General features: G+C 36.8%; 1 long non-coding RNA gene across 1 annotated transcript; it reads right to left on the bottom strand.

Annotated features, from left to right (window-relative positions):
• Positions 1-8,209: 8,209 nt before the first annotated feature.
• LOC128873438 (uncharacterized) lies at positions 8,210-13,120 on the bottom strand. The gene is made up of 3 exons (XR_008456417.1): positions 10,201-13,120; positions 9,863-10,088; positions 8,210-8,697 (listed from the first exon to the last, which is right to left on the bottom strand). It is a non-coding gene; the product is annotated as an uncharacterized LOC128873438 (long non-coding RNA).
• Between the last annotated feature and the right edge of the window lie 7,818 nt (positions 13,121-20,938).

A 20,938-nucleotide genomic window follows, 5' to 3' on the forward strand; every position in this document is an offset into this window, starting at 1 on the left:
TAATCCTTTGCACTCGAGCGGCGCCGATACGGCGCCCAGCCGATTTGAACTGTCAACTCGAGCGGCGGTGCTGCGGTCCCCGAGTGATTTGAAGTCTTAAATGCTGGTGTAAGGTTTTTTTAATACTTACTGGCGTAAGGGGGCATGGAAATTTCCCTGATCAATTCATACATTTTGTATAAACTAGAAAAGACCAAAAAAGAGGAAAAGCCACTGAGCCATCTGCGATTTCTGAAAACACTTGTCGAACAATTGAGAAGATTATATCGCCAGCAACGAGAGCAAGCGTCTACGTCGTATTCCGATGAAATCCGACTAAGCGGGAAGCTTTACGTAATACTAAAAAGGCCAAATAGGGACTGCAAGGTTTGTTCTGACTGTAACACGCTCGGAGGTAGGCTGGAAATTTTGTATTACTGTGATACGTGTCCTGATAAACCTAGGATGCATCTTGGATATTATTTTCCAAAATATCACACCAAAACTAATTACAGAGTGTAATATTTATCGAAGTTTGTTGTTTTCGACATATAAATGAATAAACTTGTGGAATTTTATTATTTGTATACGTTTGTTTGTTTATAAATGTTTTTAAAGTACTTGTAAAGTGTTTGGCGAATTTGGCCGCAATCGTCTGGAGTTGCTGGTGCGTGCAAGCGAAAAAGGCCTCGAGTGCAAAGGGTTAACATCTTTGGACATACCTCGGATTTTTAAATTACTCAGTGATTTAGCAGAACTGTATTTATCACAAATGATATCATATTTTTATTAAAAATTATATTGTATTAATTTGTTTCATTCTCAATAGAATATATTTAAGAAATATTCTTACTTGATGCTTGAATAAATGTTTATACACCACTTTGATTGCATCAATGTTTGTAGTCCTCCTCAAAGAAACATAAATCTAAATAATTCTTATTTATGTGTACATTACATGGACCTTTATGCATCTTTTCTTCGGCGGATCGCCATATTATTCGCAGCTCATATAGTTGATAAATTCTTTTTTCATTACTGTATCACGTACCCGATGTTATCGTTATGTTAAAGTTTCTCAACTCTCTCTAGATACACAGGTCTACACCGATCTGTTCCCAGCGAGAATTTTCTTGCAATTCTTCACTAAAATATACACGAATTCCAACATATCCCATGGACCTCGATTTCAATGACTTCGATGGGTCGTTGGAAGCTACTCGACGCGCATTTCCAGCAGTTCTCCAGCAGTTACACCGATTTTCCCATGTACACGCAGGGCTTGGTGTCTCTGCAGATCGCTGGAAATACCTGAGTGACGGCTCCGAAAAGGCGGCAGACGAATGTCATTAGCCGCGTGCCGCGTGTTTGCACGCCAAATACGAGAGCATGGAATTTGCATCGCTTTACATAAGCAATGTTTTTAAATAAACGCGCCACGGCGCGTGCGTACCGGAGTCCTGTCTGCTTTTGAGCTCGTCTCTCGATCTCCTGGTCCGGGTGGAAAGAGCTGTGCTGGGTGGGCGTACCCTCTTCTCGTTATCAAACTGATTACACGGTAGGATTATTGTTTACACGAAAGAAACCCGGCTGGAATATGGGGAGAAGAATGAAAGTGCTTTTTCCATGGGTAGACTACGCTTTGAGTCTCGAACGACACGGAAAGCGCATGGACGTTGATCGTTTTTCAATTTTTAAAGAAATTTTACGATTATGGTGAGGGTTGTTTGGAGAGAATTAGGAGCAAATTGTAACGTATAATGTGTATAATGAAATTATAGTGTAGTACAATTTGACACTTAGGTGTTTTTATATTAAAGAAATGTAGTAAGTTTGTTAATGTGACATCTGCTGAAGCAATGTATAATTGTCTGAACCTTTCGTACGTAGGATTTTTAATTATATTTTATACGATGCTAAGCAGAGTTTTACAGTTGGAGGCGATGTTGTCAATTTAAATGGATGAAAATGTAGTAGATTCGTATTCAAAAGGAGATTTGAGTAGACTCGTATAGAATTTAAAGACAAAATTTCATACTTGGCTACGAAAATACTGGAGCCATTTATTGACAAAATGTACCTATTTTTAAAACTAAATTATAAATCATTGAACAAAATACTTGTCGACGTCGCTGATACCTATCAAAAGCAAGTTATTCTGTCACTGATTAATTGGTTCATGTTTCTAATTTCTACTTCAACAAAATGTCCTTTCCAAATGACATACAGAATCGCCATTGTAAAATAAAAGTGTTATATCTCTCATCGACATGCGTGCAGCACAACTTAGAAGCACGGTCAGCGGTCTGTACAAGCAGCGTAATACTCGTCTCAACAAGTTGTCAAAGCTGAAGAAACATAAACACATTCGATACCCACCCTGAAGAAATATAAATAAAAAGGCGTAGGAAATATCCGGGAACTATGTCCAACCCTTTTTCGATTTTACAACTGTTCTTTAGTATTCAACTACGTTCGCTCGCTTCTCCTTGCTCCCTCTCCCTCTCCCTCCCCCTCTCCATCTCCATCTCCATCTCCCTCTCCCTCTCCCTCTCCCTCTCCATCTCCATCTCCCTCTCCCTCTCCCTCTCCCTCTCCCTCTCCCTCTCCCTCTCTCTCTCCCTCTCTCTCTCTCTCTCTCTCTCTCTCTCTCTCTCTCTCTCTCTCTCTCTCTCTTCCGCTTCCTGATTAGCGCTCTTCAAACATACACCCATGGACACCTAATCGCGCGCACCATTTCTGTGACTGGCGCATAATTCGATCCCACAAAGGTAAAAATGATTTCATTTTAAGTATTCGTACCGCACATTTGTTCAAAAAGTGAGGCAGTACCGCACTATTTCCTCTACCTCGTCAAAAAACGTTTCCACCAGCCAAGCACGTTACTTTGAACGCAAATGAATTACAAATTGCAAACTACGTTTGCGACTCCACATTTTTCGGTCTCGTTGTTTGCTAAGGGTCGAAGGAACGACGAATTAATTACTTCCTTTGTCGGCCTGTCTCGATTCATGGTCGTTTTCGCGGAAAGAAGCGACCGATTACCTATCCCACTTTTGGGTCACCTTTTCCGTGAACATTTTCTCTACCCGCGAAACTAATCATGGCGTTGCAAAAGATGAAAGAGGAGCCTGTGACGTTTAATCACCGAGGGAAGGCCAGGTCACGAATGTACGCGTACGAAATTTCATCGATGTAATTAAAGCCGTGCAAGTACAGTTGGGCGGGCAGAACGCAGTTGCGTTTTCCCTCGAAAATATGTTTTCATGAATCCCGGTTGAGTAACAAGCGTGCGGGGATGGTTTTGTTGTGGGGGTGAAAGAAAACAAAAGGGTTGGGGGGGGGATCGTGGTTGCGACGGCCCTACCGCATTTACGGGTTTCCCGTTCGCAATTAAACTATAAATATTCATAACTATTTTAGCAAGACAAAGTTTTGTGGTGGGCCGCCGGTAATTAAGAGCCGCTACTTCTCCGAAACGTTTATTCCGAAGTCGACATTAGCGACGACGCCACCCTTCCCTTTCCCCCAGGTGGGATATAAATGTTGGTAATTTGGAGTTCCTTGAGTTGGGTTTACTTTTTGTGTATGGAGAGTCCGCGAGGCCTTTCGGTGATCGAGAGAAATCTGCGACCACTCGCCATTTAGAGGTCCCGCTTCGGTTTGGGTACATCTACATAGTATAGTGAGAAAAAGTTTGTTTGGTGTGTTAAATAATATTTTTCTACGAAGAGAATTATTTAGTCTTTGCAAACTGAACAAAATGTTTATTGTGTATTAAAAAAATGGATTCCGGACGAAACGTCATTTTTTTGTCGATAAAATATTTTATGCTTGGTGTAGACTAACATTTTCAATTTATATGTAAAACATTTTAATTCTTTACTAGATATTTAGTCTACTTCTGTATAAATAAATTTAAAATATATTTCATAAAATTTGTGCGAAGAAAATCGCTCGGAAAATCTAATAAATAATAGTGAGTTTTCTTTTCTTCAGTTTAGTATAAGAAATTCTATATATTTCTACAAGTTTTTTACTTACTTAATTAAAAACAATATGCTCATAACATATTTCTTTATTCGATTATAGATCTGAATATTTTCTTACTACTTAAGATGAACATGGAACTTTGTTATCGAAAAGAGTAATATTTAAAATGCAATCATTTGTAAACTTTTATAAGAAAACAAATACTAACAATATCAGGAAGCACCACGACAGATTTACTTTGAAGTTGAAGATAATTCAAATTACAAATATATTCTTTATGGGCAGAAGAATACATGTACATACGAGTATGTAATAGTGGGGGAAAAATGATAGTACATCCAACGTCTTTGTTTATATTTAAATATACATATACACGTCCTATCTTGTACGGCTTATCGTATAGTAAAAATCGCTTCTACGAATTCGTGCTTCGGTTTTACTTGTCGAGGTCGGTGCTTTGGGCCATAAGGAAAGTACAATTCTGTGCAATTAGAGACCAAGTTTTTTATTAAATATAATCCAGTGGACGAAACTTTGTGCTCTTAGTAGCTAAACTTTTCTATCTTCGCAAGCGAACGTGGAGACTATCGCATCGGAGAGGTCACACGCCGGAAAAATTCGCTCGTGAACCCGTTCGCTAACCCTTCTCTCGGTTAAAGGGCGAAAACGATCGAACAAATATTGCTGCAGACTGCTTTCTTTCCTTCGACCTCTTTCTCTCTCACTCTTTATCCTTTTCTACGTCCGACGCTTGACTCGAGGCAAATGTAAACACAGAATAGAAGCCTCGACTGGATAACTGCAATGTTTGAGTCCCGATTTTCATGCACTTATCCAGTCTTTACTGTATCACTTTCTTCCGCACTGGACCTCAATAGCCTTAAACGGTCCTAAACTAGGAATTCGAACCCTAACCCGTAAAAGGTTCCGGTACTTCGTATTATATGTAGAATAACCCATCTAACCAGGTAATACAAGACATCTGTAACCCGAGTAACCCGGTTAACCCGGTTGTATGCGCGTTAGAATAATACAGTAAAAACCATAGTTATTACCATATTTCTAAACGGTAATCAAATTTATTTCAATATTGTTTGTTTTCTACTCTACTGTCCATCCGCGAGAAGGTCATGCAAGTGCTTACATTTACTCGTTTACTGTACTTATGTAGCAGAACAGGGACGTAAACACTTGCCCAGCCTTCTTCTTGCGGACGAATAGTACATGTATTGGCATAAACAGTCACTTGAAGGAATCTCTATTTTGACCGGACATGTTATGAGTTTTCTGGGTACCCCAACACTAGCAACTGTGACAATCAGGCGAATGATAAACATTCGTCAGTCTTGCCTTAGAACGTGTAGTGAACGTGTGTGTCCTACATTCATTATATACTCGTACATTGTAAACAATCTAGTTTCATTTGATTTGAATATTGCCTGTAACTTCACATATCTTTGACTTGTCTGGATGTCTAGGATGTCTTCTTCTACTAGTAAGTCACTCCGAGCAGGTTAACCCGCTCTTCCTACAATTCAAGAACCGTTCGTTCGTGGTTAGTATGGGTTACATTAACCTTCTCTTCATTACCCGGGTTTTGGTTAGGGTTCAGCAGCGGTTCGAATCCCTGCCCTAAACGGCCAAAATATTAGTTGCACACTCGGCGCAATCGAAATAGACGAAAACCATGGCTGCCAGCCAAAGCGCCATAGCTAGAAAAAAACGAAGAAAACTTGTCAGGCTCTATCCGTCCGAGAAAAGCGATGATTACCCATTCCCCTCATTCCTCCTTTTCCTTTTCTTTTTCTACTTCCCTTGCTCAGTTTCATTATCCCGAAAGTTGGAAAAATCGTCGTCTTTTCCGTGTCTTCGTTTCCCGGTCTGCGGAGTAGTGGAAGTTTTCCTTTTTAAATACGGAGCCGCTCGCATCCGACGAATATTAATCCGTAAATTTTTCACTGAACGTGAACAGGAACGCTCCGCCGTTCTCTACAGGGAAACGGAGCGAGACAGAATCAGCGGAAACGATTCAAAGATGTACACATTCCCGTCCATAAGAATGTGGATACTTTCTCAATTGGAAAAAATATCTAAACCAAGTTTCGAATCTAGTAATGAGTATTATTTATGGTTTTGCTTTATTTTATACTGCATTAAAGAATATATTTGATGAATAATGTATCTAAAATCTCACCAGTAGATATTACTAAAAAGCACTGACCTTTTTACAATTGATGTATCCACCCTACACCCTTAAAAACTTCTTTTACTAATCTTGGTATCCTAGCTATTACTTTCTTCATTGTATCCGAAGTAATATTATTGTATTTATTTTGTAATATTTTTCAAAAATGTTTTTCAAATATTGGATATTTTTTTCGAACTTTTTCATTTAAAAGATACCGTAGTTTCTTTTCTTAATTTTCTTCAATCCAATTTTCACATCTTTTGACTTACTAAAACCTCTTTTTTTTCATTGTGTTTGCTTAGTAAAGATTTCATAACTGCACAACTCTGAATGCTGGTCTTAGCGAGACAACTCGTGTTGTTTTTTTCTACGGCTATCTTAGAAGCAATGCTTCGTATATTTGAATTATTTAGACTTTAAAGAAAACGATCTTTCATTGCAGTAGTTTCTTTAACCCTTTCGGTACTACTGGCGCCTATAGGCGACATACACGTAACGCTCTCTGGGTTCAACTGCCGCCTATTGGCGGTAACCACGAAACGAGATGATTCCTTTCTGTAGTATGCATTACAAAACTACAAAAGTTTAGTGTCAATCACGCTCGAGATTTCTATGAATGCCGGAAAACACGTTTTCGCGGCTTACGTTGCTGTACGGTGCAACCACTCTTGTGGGAAACTTTCTCGTATCACGAATGAATAACCGCGGCCAGCTCCTCCATATTGAAATGGTTAAGCCCACTTGATCACTTAATCAATGAATAAATTCTTGTAGCATCTTATTTCATATACCATAACTGACACAGGACTTTGACAACTTCAGTTTCTCTGCATGGTCCCGTATGGAATACTCTTCCTTTGATATCGTAACTATTTGAGAAACCATTGTTATGTTTAATTTTTATTGTTTCGTACCCATAGTGCTCTTAGACCTGCTCAAGTAAAACCGATTTCGTTAAATGACAGAGTTGTCCTATGCTCTTAACTAAAGTTGTTTTGTGTTCATCGTGAACTAAAATATATGCATTACTCTAGTGAAATGTGAGGGCTACGTACGAGCAATACAATTATCGTGAAGCGAGATAAGAAAGCTTCAAAAAACGACCATATACAATTCGAAAGTTTTAGTTATTTAAAAAGTTTAAATGTATATTCGAAATAGAATTCACTAGCAAACATAATTGTATAGTAACAATTTAGGTTGTATATCAATTATTCATTGAAAGTGATAATTGTCCACATATTTATGGACAGGGATGTACACTCTCCTAAGCGATTACTTTCTTTAATCTCTCGAATGGGTTACTTCCGCGCGGCTGCAACATTGCAGAATGGATAAACGCAATGTTTCCACGGTGGATTTTGCGTAACTGGCAGATGGTGCCTCGATAATATTTTATGAGAGATAAGATCGCGGCTCTCCAGATGCTTCGTACGCCGCGGCGATTTGCACGGAGCTTTCTGAATAAATGCTAAGATACGAACAGCCGCGGCGTGCATTACTGCGAATTGCGAGTTCCTCCCGAGTTATGCCTGTTTTATTGTTACTAATTTTGCTATTAGCGCGTTGCCATTTATCGACGGTGCGGCGCCGGCGGTCGGTTTAACTTACCCATGCGATTATCATTACTCAAACGTGAGGATTTACGGTCTACGTGATTTGAGGAAATTGATTAAACAAAGTGTTCATCGCACTTTGGAGAATCTAGAAACAGAGGATTTAAGAGGATGACAATTAAAGAAACAACAAAAGGAAGCAAAGTAAATTCGAATTACCAATGTGTAAAACTACAAGTTTCAAACTATTAGGTTGTCCCAAAAGTTTCTTTCGCTTTATTAATAAGTAATACATGCACAATATTTTATGTTTTATGTTACATTACTGAATTGTGCACGATTTATTTTGCTCCATTACTGTTACAACATGAATATCTATGAAATTAGTTTATCTATTTATATAAATACGACCACATAAAATAATCGAGTGCAACTCGCGAAAGAAACTTTCGGGACAAGCTAATATTTTGTTTGTTAACATTCCTTCAAATATCTCATCGGAATTCTAATTGTTTTCAATTTTGTCACCAATCCGATGATACTTCGATATATCTATACATATTCGTGTATTGAGCGATTATGATCAATTACAATTAATTGAATTCCATGATAAACCAACATACTGCGAATTTAACTTGTTTCTATGAAATGGTGAACTCGCTGGCGTAAGATTAGGCCGATTGGAGAAGTTTCGCTCGTTTCGTTGCCGCCATTCGCAAGGAAGAGACACTTGCAGCCTTCACCCGCGCTCGATTCACGCTGATGTGCCGAGGCAACCGTGCACACACCATTTGCGGATGCATGGAAATATATAGCGCACACATGACACGTGTGTGCGCTTCGTAAAGGTTTAGAAATCCATAATACTCGTGCAAGTACCTAGAGAGGCAAACGTGATCCACGTTACGATGCACCAGATTACTTCATGCGCGGAAATTGACTCGTGTGTCTCCTGTGAGGATTCTTACGAAACGTGGGAATCTACGAAAAATAAAAATAAGTAACGTGCTCAAAAAACATATGTGAGAGGATTTCAGGATGGATATATTAATTTTAATTTCTACTAAATTGATCGTATCTTAGAAATATACAGGGTAAGTCTTATAACGTGACGACCTCAAATAAATCGCAAGGTATTTGTTGTACGACAAAATGTTTCAAACAAAAGTTGCATGGTATCTAGGGGGACATACAGTGATGTAATCTGTTTTTTATTACCTTACTTTTTTATTGAAATATTAGTGTCACCTTTGCTTTTTTAAATGAAATGTCTAATATTTTTTTTTGGAATTCGGATAAATCATCAAATTTTACGTAAAAAAGTATTACATGAAGTGGGACTTGAAATGAATAATTACTGAGATATCTTCAAATTAATAATCTTCTATTAGGAAATACGCTTAGTCAACGTGATTCTTAGCACGACTTTATTCACGTCGATAGGTCATGTCTGTAAACAAGTTCCCTGTTAAATATTAATAATCATCAACACGAAATGCCTATTTAGTATCTCGGTAAGCGTTAAAGTCGTATTGAGAAAGGTGCTACATTTTTCTTACGATGTTCAGTAACAGTGAAACAACGTTATGATAATTGTCTATGGTGCGTATGAAGAAAATGCTATAAGAGCTAAGATCTTGTACCAAGCTAAGTATCCTGATCGAAATCAGTCATCGCATTCTACCTTCTTAAGGCTTAGTCGAAGACTCAAAGAACATGGCAATTTTAATGTACAGAAACGTAAAAGGTATCACAAAGTTGTGAATAATGAAGAATGTCGTACTTCAACCTTAGCAGCTATTGCTCATAAACTTCTTTTAGAAATATCTCAGTAATTTTTCACAAGTCCCACTTCATGTAATACTTTTTTACGCAAAATTTGATTATTTATCCGAATTCGAAAAAAATATTAGACATTCCAGTTAAAAAACTGAAGATAACCCTAATATTTCAATAAAAAAGTAAGGTAATGAAAAACAGATTACAGCACTGTATGTCCCCCTAGATACCATGAAACTTTTGTTTGAAACATTTTGTCGTACAACAAATACCTTACGATTTATTTGAGATCGTCACGTTATAAGACTCGCCCTGTATGTAAAAAATTATATTAATAACAATTTTACGTTGATATTAACATCCGTACCAATTTGTTTGTATCTCCAATGGGTACAATTTTCATATTGCATCTTCATATTGCAAAATTTAAAGACTTAGGAGTTCAAATAGTAATTCCTTTAAGTAACGTGTGAGGATCATTTAACGAGTATCATAATTTCTCTCAGTTACTGAATGTCGTAAACTTGAATGAACATTTCGCTACAGTTTTTGATCTCTTAACGACTGACTGACGACGATTAACAGCTGATGAACTATTTTATTGAAACACAAACAATGCAATCTTACTTATATTATACAATTATACTTCTAACAAGACCAATCAGTAACCGTGAAATTAATTTGGAAAAAGATCTGAACAATTACCTCCGATCATGTTCCTGCAAAGCACTTCTTCCATGACACAATAAAATATCTAAACACCCGCCACATCAATTCTCACGAGATCTCCTTCGAGTCTACCGCCAACTTCCATTACCACCGAATTCACGGTGTACTTCTACATGAAGCGTGCATCTTTAAAGCACGATCGCGCAGCAATGAGGCCAGTTCGGTGTTCTATACCCGAATCCTAGTTTGCTCCTCTTTTTACCGCTACGGAACGTGTCTGTCTTCCCGATAAAAATAAGCAACACGAAAGCAGAGTAAACAGTGGATCGAGCGGGGACCACGGGACGAGGAAAAAGGAGTGGAGGCATAGACCGAAGGAGGAGGCAACAGATATACGGAGCGCGGGCAAAGGATCGGATCGAGTAGGTTCAGATCAGATCAGATCGGTCGTGGGTGGCATCGGTGACGGCGATGGTGAACGGGTGGGCTGTGGTAAGCGCAGAATCGTGTCGCGGATAAAGTGGTACCCGTCACTGTCTGTCAGCAGCCCTTGTCGTAGTTTCTCTCTTCTTCATCCCCCTCGTTTGCCGCTCTGACTGAGCTGCCATAGACTCCTCTCTGTCTCTCTTGCGTATCCTTCGTCTCCTGAACGTACGTTTCTGGTTACCATAGTTCACGGACTCGAGTATGCATATATGCATAAGTCTTTATTTAATAGGTCAATCGAATTGTGCGTGGAATAAATTTGTAGATAAGAGTCGGTACACCTGATCTAAAATCTGCAACTAAACTTTCAATTTTTGCTTTAAAATGCTTATAAAAATGAATTCTAGTGGAAAGTGGGTCATTCATATTATGAATGAGTCTTATGAACATAACTTTGTTGTACTAAGCAATAATAAGTAATTATGTAACCAATTATAATCAATAATCGGCCAATTTTTCCAATTTCGTTTAGCGGTATGGGCAATTCTCTTAAGGGGTTAGTCGCAGCCAGGAAAATGAAAACGGACACTTTCTTGTGTGTTTTTTTATAAGGCATTAAATAATAATTTTTAGTAATGAAATGTAAATATATTACAAAGTATGTCGTAAAAAACTATAAAGAAATTTTTGTTTCAAAAAAAGATTAATTCATTTCGTCATAACAGGCAATGGCGTGGGTAGCCATTTTGGTTGCGGTGAGCAAGATTTCTTCAAATTGGTGCACCTGAAAACAAAACTAAAGGTAGATTTAGAAAATATATTAGACTAACGGGTCCCTGATCGAAGGATTTTTTAATTTTCTTATATACTTTTCTTTTTATTCTCTCTTTAATCATTTAATTTTATAATGGAAATTGAACTTCAACTTCAAATGTGCGTCATTTTGTTTTAAATTAATTTTTTCCAAAATCCTTTGATCAGGGACCCGTTAGTCTAATATATTCTCCAAATCTACCTTTATTTTTGTTTTCAGGTATACCAGTTTGAAGAAATCTTGCTCACCGCAAACAAAATGGCCACCCACAACATCGCCTGTTATGACGAAAGTAATTAACCTTTTTTTAAAACAAAAATTTCTTTATAGTTTTTTAAGATATATTTTGCCATATATTTAAATTTTATTAATAAAAATTATTATTTAATATTTAAAAAAAAACACACAAGAACGTGTCCGTTTTCATTTTCCTGACTGCGACTAACCCCTTAAGTGTAGAAAGGTGTACACTTTTCATATTTAATAAACATGGGAGAACCTCGAGTAGTATGAATTGATAATAATTTAACTTTCTACAAACACTATAATTTTATGCTGTATAATGATACATTGAATCCTTCAGGATTAACAAATTTTTTAAGTTGATCAAACAGTATAAAATATGTATAGAATTTTTTGCAAGCTCCTTAAGGTTCTATTTACTCAATTTGATCTAAACAAGGCTTTGAGTGATACGATTTTTGAGATTTTGTGTCTTTGAGATACTCAAGAAAAGAATACAAATTTTACTTCTTCAAAAGATATAACGAGTCTGTAGAAGGTACATTGAGCAAGTACATAAACTTCTTTAAAATAAGTTGCTATTATTGTGCATATTGTGAATACGTTTTCTTGTTCTCGATTCTTGAGAAAATTTTAATTAAAATCACTTCGTTCCACAATTTGTATATTATTTTTCTGTTACAATAAACTTCTTCTCTTCGTTCCACAGTTATATAACAGTCTCTATGACTGAAGAATAGAGGTAGTCTTTCATGAATTCCATTTCTGTCGTTATTACACAACTTGTTGTACTGTAGCGGATATAAAGTCTAACTGGAACGACCAAAAAGCACTCGTAGCATCAAATTGTGTTCGTCGAAGTGCACTAATGTATTCTTCAAGACCGTGCTCTCCACACATAACTGCTATCTTCACGATGAATCGAGAATTTTCCCGTCCTTACTGATATCTCGACATTTTCAAATAGTTAGCAAGTATAAGAGTACTTCGTCTGGCTCGTTCGAAACTGTCTTTACGATTCAAAGGTTATAGCGATCAGCAACGACTTCTGCCTCAGGCGTTTCGCTACGGGGGACGGAACACAATGAAAAACAACCAATATGGGAACACTCTTCGATTCGTGAACACAGATGAACGATAAGGCTCCATTTTCAAGCGTCAATCGGGGATTACTTAATCTCATCCTGGATAAACAAGGAATTCATTCAGATGTGACCCCATTTTCTTCTGCATTCGGTATAATTGAAAACATCGATATAATGTTAAACAATGTCGTCCTCCGACTGGGGACAAATAACCTTTTAACAATTCATACTGGAAGAGGCAAGGGAAGTGAATTATTAGTTACAGATACTCATTTTATGAAAATAAAATGACAGGTTTTTTTACTTGTGCGATCTCGATCTGTAGTATCAATGTGGAATTAACAGAAGTACGGAACGATTGTAACCATTTTTAATTTGTAAAATGCAGAAAAAAGAAATAAAAAATCTTGGAAGCCTTAAATGGGTTTATAGGAATTTATTTCATACTATTTAACAGCGAATTAATTATTTTAGTGAATGGTATTAAGAAACACTAACTAAATACGTAATTTCTAGATATAATTAGTTCATTGTAAACGAAAGGTCCAATATAATTTGTTTTCCAGTCTTATTTTTAACAGAAATTCAATAATAGGTAATAAATGATGCACAATTTTTTTATATTTAGACTTTAATTAAGGTAATGAAAAAGAGGTTTGCTCATCCCAATATGTTCTGGAAAACGAAATCACAAATTTTAAATCAATATTAGGGTAGAATTTTGGTTTGTTGTGCATGGTGTACTAGCAGGGAACATTATGTTTATAAATAAATTGAAAACATACCATCAATTTTTTGTGTACTGTGCTTTGATTTCGAGAAAATCAATATCGATGTTTATTGGATCTACTACATTTGCACAAAACATAATAAAGTGTTTAAAGTATTGTTGAATTTGATTTGTGAAGTTTCCTTTATGTGTTATGATTGTATTGGTCAAGTTTATAAAAAATCTTGAGAAATAACTCATCAAAAGAATTATTAATTAAAAGTACCTCTTACATTATAAACAAAGGGAGTACATAATTCATCAAATATCCAAAAATATTTGTCCAATCGCTGAGCTAACTCAATTACCTGTTAGGCAGTATTATTTAGTAAACAAAGAATATCGTGAGGAAGGAAAACAACAAGTTGTCACAATGAACAATTTTACATGTTTACCACATTTTTCAACTAGTTAATTAAAAATGCTGCAAAAGTTTTAATAGACGAGTTAATCTTCGAACTTTCATATTCTTGAGTTCTAATAATCCATACATGGTGCATTGAACTTTGTTCTAACCCGAGTCTTAAGAAAGTGATCAACGACCAGGTAATGATCGATTACTAAAAAAAAACTCTATGAAGATGTTACGTCCCAACTAGTTTGAGACTCTTTTTTATGGATTCTTATCTTCAGTTAACGAGCTAAAGCGCACCTTATCTGTATTTACTAGGAAAAGAAGGAATTCTAGGATTCTATAATGATTGTTATTAAGTTTTAATTATTAACAAATATAATTATGAAACAAAAACTATTATATAATTAAATAAATTATATAATATAATATATATAATATATAATATATAATTGAAAACGGGTTTTAACGATACCAATCGTTGATCTTATGTTATCGGCGGCGTTGTCAGACTTGTCCCGGGATCGGCTGTGGCGAGGATCCGGTTTGGATTTAACACTCGCGACACGGGATTCTAATAATTGGCGAATAATTGAATTAACATCGGACTTTCGTGGGTAACTCCGCGGTGACTTTATCTTTAGTGCGTATGCTCTCACTTACGCGTACTCTTTACTTTGCTAGAGGATACGATACGCGATACCTAAATGAGACTATCGCGAAAAATTAACCCATCCGGGTCTACAGAATAATAACTGCAAAATATCAATATACAATGAGCTATCCGTGGTCGTGACCACTGGTTTATAAAACCCCAGATCCTTGCCTGCGCAACCCGTAATTTCAGAATCTTAATTGCCCCACTTCCCGAATCTGGAGCAAGTCCCAAATCCAATGGTCAATTCGTGTGCAACAGCCTAATATCGCTGACGCCCGTTTGCTGACTCGCGGTTTGTATCATTCAATTCTCGAGAAACGATTTCCGATTTGCGCTGTATCGAGCGCATTCCTAAGAATTTACCGATCTTGCTATGTGCAATACGTCGATAGGTCAATAGGTCGATGAAAAGGGGCACCATTCGGCAGGGCCAGATGTAACAAAGACGGGAGCGATAAAAGAGACATCTCGATGCAGAGAAGCAGCAAGTGGCTGGTCTCCTCTAAACACGATACGAACGCAGATGAGCAGCCACGGGGAGAACGTTCCAGTCGCACGTACTGCGATTCTACGCGGTGCACGCGTGCGTGCATCCAAGTCCGTCGGCGGTTCCGTGTGCACGCACATGCACAAGGTGGTGCATGGTCGACCATACACCACCGTAGGATAGCCGAGGAAGCCCGGAGGGCCTGTCAGAGGTGAGAACAGTACATTACCCTCGCTGGCGCACGTCTCTCCGTCTCCTCGACTCTTTTCCCCTCATCTACTATTCGCCACCCTCGTCCTTCCTGCGCGGCCCTCCAGCGCCTCATTCGGTCTCTATCATTATATTCACGCATCTCGAGCCGCGACACGGCAACACCGATCTTTCTCCCTTTCTAAACGCAGTCGAAACGCGTAACATCGTTCCTGGACGTCAGTTGAAACGCAGGGAAAAGCTAGCAACCAGATAAACCTGATTTTCCAGGTGTTAATCTATTCGCAGCCACTACTAGACGTTCAAGTCAATTATTGATCTATGAGATGGATGCTGTTGGTTCGTTTGGGTTGAAAAAGTCGCTAAGTTTCTCAATATAACTATGTTACAAAATAGATCTAGTCTTCTTATCATCCTGAAATGTGAAGCAGAAAGGAAACTAACATATCTATAGATGTAGGGATATCAATTTTCTGTACTGGACAATAAAAAGTAACAAAATAATCTAAGATTTTAGTGGCACCATTTTCCACATGTAATTCTTTCAGGAGATGATGTAATGGTCCCAATGATTCTGTCATTGCTGAAAGTCTTTCTTCTACATGCTATTTAGCACAATCCACAACTCGTCTTGAATCTCCTCAACCATGCCAAATCCTAGCCCTTGAGCTACGTTTTTATTCTAGGGAAGATGACCCTCCCTATTCTTCTGATTTGGCTATCTGTGACTTTTATATCTTTCTTCAAACGAAGACGGAGTTCCGGAGGTTGGGGATTTGGCACAGTTGAGGAAGTTTAAGAAGAGGGTTGTGCTGAATAGTATGGAGAAAGGGACTACTTTGAAGGGAATGGTGGCCACTGAAACCTTACGGTACGTCAGTTCCAAAGAGGACTACTTCGAAGGAGATGTTAGCTACTGGAACTTCGGGTTGATCTACTTTTTTGATACTAAATTCCAGAAAATCAATTCGGAAACTGTTTGATAACTCTACGATTACATACATATAGATATTTTTCTCAAAAATTAAATGATCTTAATGTACTATACAGGGTGGTTCACTGAATACTATTGATAGGTTTACGTAAATAGTATTTACGTATAAATACCATGTATAGCGAAAAATGTTTCAGATAAAGTTGAGTGGTTTCAAGAAGAGTACATTCTGATGTTACTCAATTTGTGTTAGTGGACATATAGAGAACGTATCAAGGTTGCTAATTTTTTTTTTTTTTTTAATGGAATCGTACAGTTTTTACCGAACTAGTCAATGCGGCTTGATATTCTTTATAAAATTAATCTATTTATGTCCAAAGTTCAATAGTTTAGATATTCTAATTTTAGTGTTGTTACAAGATTATGATTCTCTTGTTAATGTAATAATGATTTTATTTACAGAAAAGATTCAATATGACGATCACACGACATTTACATACTGCTTTTGCCTTTATACATATACTCAGGCTACCTCGAAACTTCAAGAAATGTAAAATACCCTTGAGGGTGAAGGGAAAGTTTGGACACAGTGTAATATATCTCCCTCCGTTAAGTTAAATACCCAAAAGTCTAATGAAGAGATTATGCGTAGAGATTTCAGCCTTGAAGAGAAGTCGCAAGGCCTAGAAACTGAAAGGTTGTTAATGGTTTATAATTCAACTTGAATTTTAGGGGAAACGGACGACTTTCCTTTAGGGGTTGAATGACCTTTCGGTAGGTTAAATTAGGGATTTCACTGTTGTGGATGCAAATGTGTTTAGAGGGGGGCAAGTTCCAGCGGCGGAGTAGCTGGAAGGAGCGAAAAGAAGTCGGGAGAAGTAGCTCTTTGTTTGAAGTTGTTCTCCTCGACGATTCTCCGTCGTCCAATGGCTGTGAACGTTGTCGCTACAGGGAAACGTAAATCCCGGAGTGAGACGTTAATTAGACGAATGGAGGTCAATGGATTACTGCCTTATTCGACACGGTTACACCTGTCAAGCTTGCTCAACGTAGATGTCAATAAGCCTAGATACGGATCGATCCTGTCGACGTTGACGAGACCGCCACTTAGATTGGAATATCCTGTCAGCAGTGTTTCGCCTGTCGGTAAAATTATTTTTCATCGTTTGTAATGAAAATGTATGTTCTGACAGTGAATTTGTTTAATAAATCTAGACGGTTTCCTTTGAAGATAATAGGTAGCATTTATAGGTGTTTAGTCCCCAAATTTTTGACTTAAGAACTTTTCTAAGTCGTAGAAACGTTTAACTTACAACTTGTTAGTTTCTAATGCTACGTTATTGAAATAAGTTGTGAATATATGAACAACAGAATACAATAGGTTTTTCGTTATCCCAGGCCTTACCATTTCGATATTTTTTGTAATCATCAGTTTTTCATTGAAAGCATAACAATATACGCAAGAAACGTCATGCTTCTGCAGTTTAACAAATTTAATAATATCTCTGAAATAGTGGCTTCAGCATGGAAAAGTGAGTAACAAAGATAAAAGGTAATCAGATTATCATCTGGAACTACAGCATAGTGAGCTACATATCAAATATCATTTGATATCATCAACCGAGTTTAGTTTGCATCTTACACGGTATTTTTGCATTAATTCTCCTGTTGATTACATTTTTATATACGAAAAAGGCGGAATAATCTATTCTAGATCTGAGTGTAAAGATATCCCATAATAGGTGAAGTAACTTATAATGTACTTTTTAAAAGGTTTCGAAGACTATGAAAAAATGATAAGGACCGATATCGAATGGAATCCGGGGATCTTATTTAACCATCCGAGTTAAGCGTTTGTTTTCGTGCAGGAGGGATTCGTGCACAACACAAACAAGCTCCAAACCTAAATTAATTATCTGAATATCGACCACTTCTAAAATTTCTCTTCAACTCCGCATTCGATGCAGTCGCTTCACTCGTGAAGCTGAAGGGTAGAGTTAGAGCGGATATCGACTCGGCCAGGTTGGCGCCACAACGGTTAGATTAATAAAAGGAATTTCCAGAGAGGGTCTGCGACGATTCCACGGCAAACGCCAGGACACTGTGGCGACGTGTGGGTACAATCTGTGTTGGACCCGTCACGAAGGATGATGCGAAGTCAACAATAGCCGTCGCTGATGAGAGGAAAGAAGGGGGGTGGTCCATTAGCCCGGCTGTCGCTCAGCAAACTGACTAGCTAGTACGTATTATACATATACACACTCCACAGGGTTGTACTCGTGTGCACCACGATGGAGACAAAAAATACATAACTAGAATTAATGCTTGTGAAGGAGAAAAAATTTCTTGAGACATTCGACGGTTCAAGTTATTTATCCTGATGTATTTTTGTCTCTGTGTTTTGAGTCATCCTCGATGTAAATGAAATTTTGTTAGAAATTTGAAATGCAACTGAGAATGGTAACTTACGTCTATACATTATTATTGGTTTCTGATATAAATTGTATAAGAAGATATTGATGGAGCTCGATAGTTGAGTATGAATTCATAGATGAATTTTAATAAAAATTAGCTTTTGAGTGTACATTCTGATGTGACTTCAGATTTACACAGAGTTATAAGAAGTATAAAATTAAAAAACATGTGTACGAAACAGATTTTTGGCACAAAAACCAAAGCAGGAAACATCGAATTAAATAGTGTACAAATAATGTTAGTACAGTGATATATGTATAATTTTCAAAATTTATGGAAACATAAACAAATTCAGATTGATTTATTTGCATACAACATGCTGTTTCTTCTTCTTATAATAATCCGGTATAATTGATTATACGTAATATAGTAGTGCAATGTAGGTATAATAATAGTATAAAATAATGGAATTTAAGTTTGTGTAATTTTGAATATGGTGCAGAGTTGAAAAGAAGTTATTAGAGAAATTTGAATTCATTTTATTTTCTTGTAGTTCAAATTCCTTTAAGAATTAATTTATTATGTAACAATCACCTCTTTCAAGTATTTTTCCTCATTTGCGAACATTGTTTAATAAATGTAAACAAATGTCAAGAAGTTACGTTCAACAGAAATAACAAATTTCTAGAAAAGCAATTTAAAAAAAATGTAAAATACAGCACAATGAAAGCAAACTTGTGAAAAATAGGCATGGTTGCGACGAGACCGTGGAGGAAAGGTATGACTCGCAACTATTTATCGGTGTTAATCTAGGGAGCGATAATAAAATCGAAGGGGCATATGGGAAACGCAAATATCGCAGCGTATAAACCCGATCCAGGTAATGTATCGATGCGGGGATTTTAATTCCGTGGTAATAATTTGTACAAATATATCGAGTAATTAAATATGGTCGGCCGTTTCGCGTTTCCGGCACTCGATGCTCGCCGATATTTGCAAAGTCTACGGGGAATCTCCGGCTCCGGTGCGATAAATAATTAACGCAGCAGTAATTGGTTACGAGTATGATAGTTTAGACGCGAAATTTATTAACTCATTCGTGGATTTATTGTGTTTAATCGAGTTGATTAAATCTGAATGAGTAGATATGGACTTGGACTATATCTTGATGTCGTCTGCGCCGGTTAACTGTGATGGACATTTGCTGAATTCTTTTTGGATCTACAGTAAGTACATGCTCGTGTCGAAGAACAGTGAAATCAAATTCGGCTGAACTTCTGTACAAAATCAATTGACAGTATTCCACAACGCACTGAAGATGTTATTAAAGCCAAAGGGTTATGAAAAAAATATTAAGGTATAGTAAAACATTAAAATATCCCATAATGATAATGTTTTCAAATAATTGTTTGCTTTACAAAATTGGGAAATTCTGCATTTATTCTCATTCGCGTTTTGAAGTTCGAGAATCCTGCTTGAATAATTTAATGTTTCAAAGGTAAATTGAATGACTATATTTCTCATTTGGTTATCATCAAATGATCTTTGTTGTTAACTGAGTATTTATTGTACCATATAGAGTAGTTTAATTTAAAGTTAGCTTTTATAATTACTTATCGACGTCCCGACCTCAATATTCGGGTACATTGTAGGAAATATTAATTTGTCGAGTTATAGTGGAACATGGACCTCCATTAGAATACAGCGATTGTCTAGAACGACATGTTAATTAATTATTTAAAATAAATGCAGACTACATTGTTTCGAAAGCAAAATTAATATTCGTTATTTAGTTCACAATGTCGGTGTTTTACAGGAGAATACTCATATTTGTCGTTTAATTTCATATTGAAATGCTAGCATTCTGGAAACAGATAAATTTTTACTGATTTTCCACTTACCTAAATATAATTGCGTAGCCATAAATGTTAATTTATACAGCTGTACAAATAAATATAGGTTTATATTCTTTATATCTCAAGATATCAAAACATTGTCTTCTGGCACCAGGGATCTCAAAATATTTAAAACTCATTTTCCAGATAAATAGAAATGTAAATTTATTAAAAATTATTTGGAACAAGATTCTGGAGATTTAAGCACAAGCAGTAGTCGCAATGACGGGACTGACTTTCAATCAATTCGAAACGGAATTCAAACGGCGCAAAAATTTTTTTGTGCCTAGAGGTTATTCTTTCTACTTTAAGCCAGTGGGGAAGGAAATTGCTGAAGCAAATGGGGAATGAAACTATGGGAAATTCCATTTGTTTCTACGACTATGTATTATTCTTGAAGAGTCTGAATAGTCTAATTTTCTTATAGCCTACGATATATTGTTAAATGAAACGTGATCCATTCACACAATTCCCAATTTTCTTCCA

The sequence above is a fragment of the Hylaeus volcanicus genome, chromosome 1 (genome assembly GCF_026283585.1).
Source record: "Hylaeus volcanicus isolate JK05 chromosome 1, UHH_iyHylVolc1.0_haploid, whole genome shotgun sequence".
Classification (NCBI taxonomy): Eukaryota; Metazoa; Arthropoda; class Insecta; order Hymenoptera; family Colletidae; genus Hylaeus; species Hylaeus volcanicus.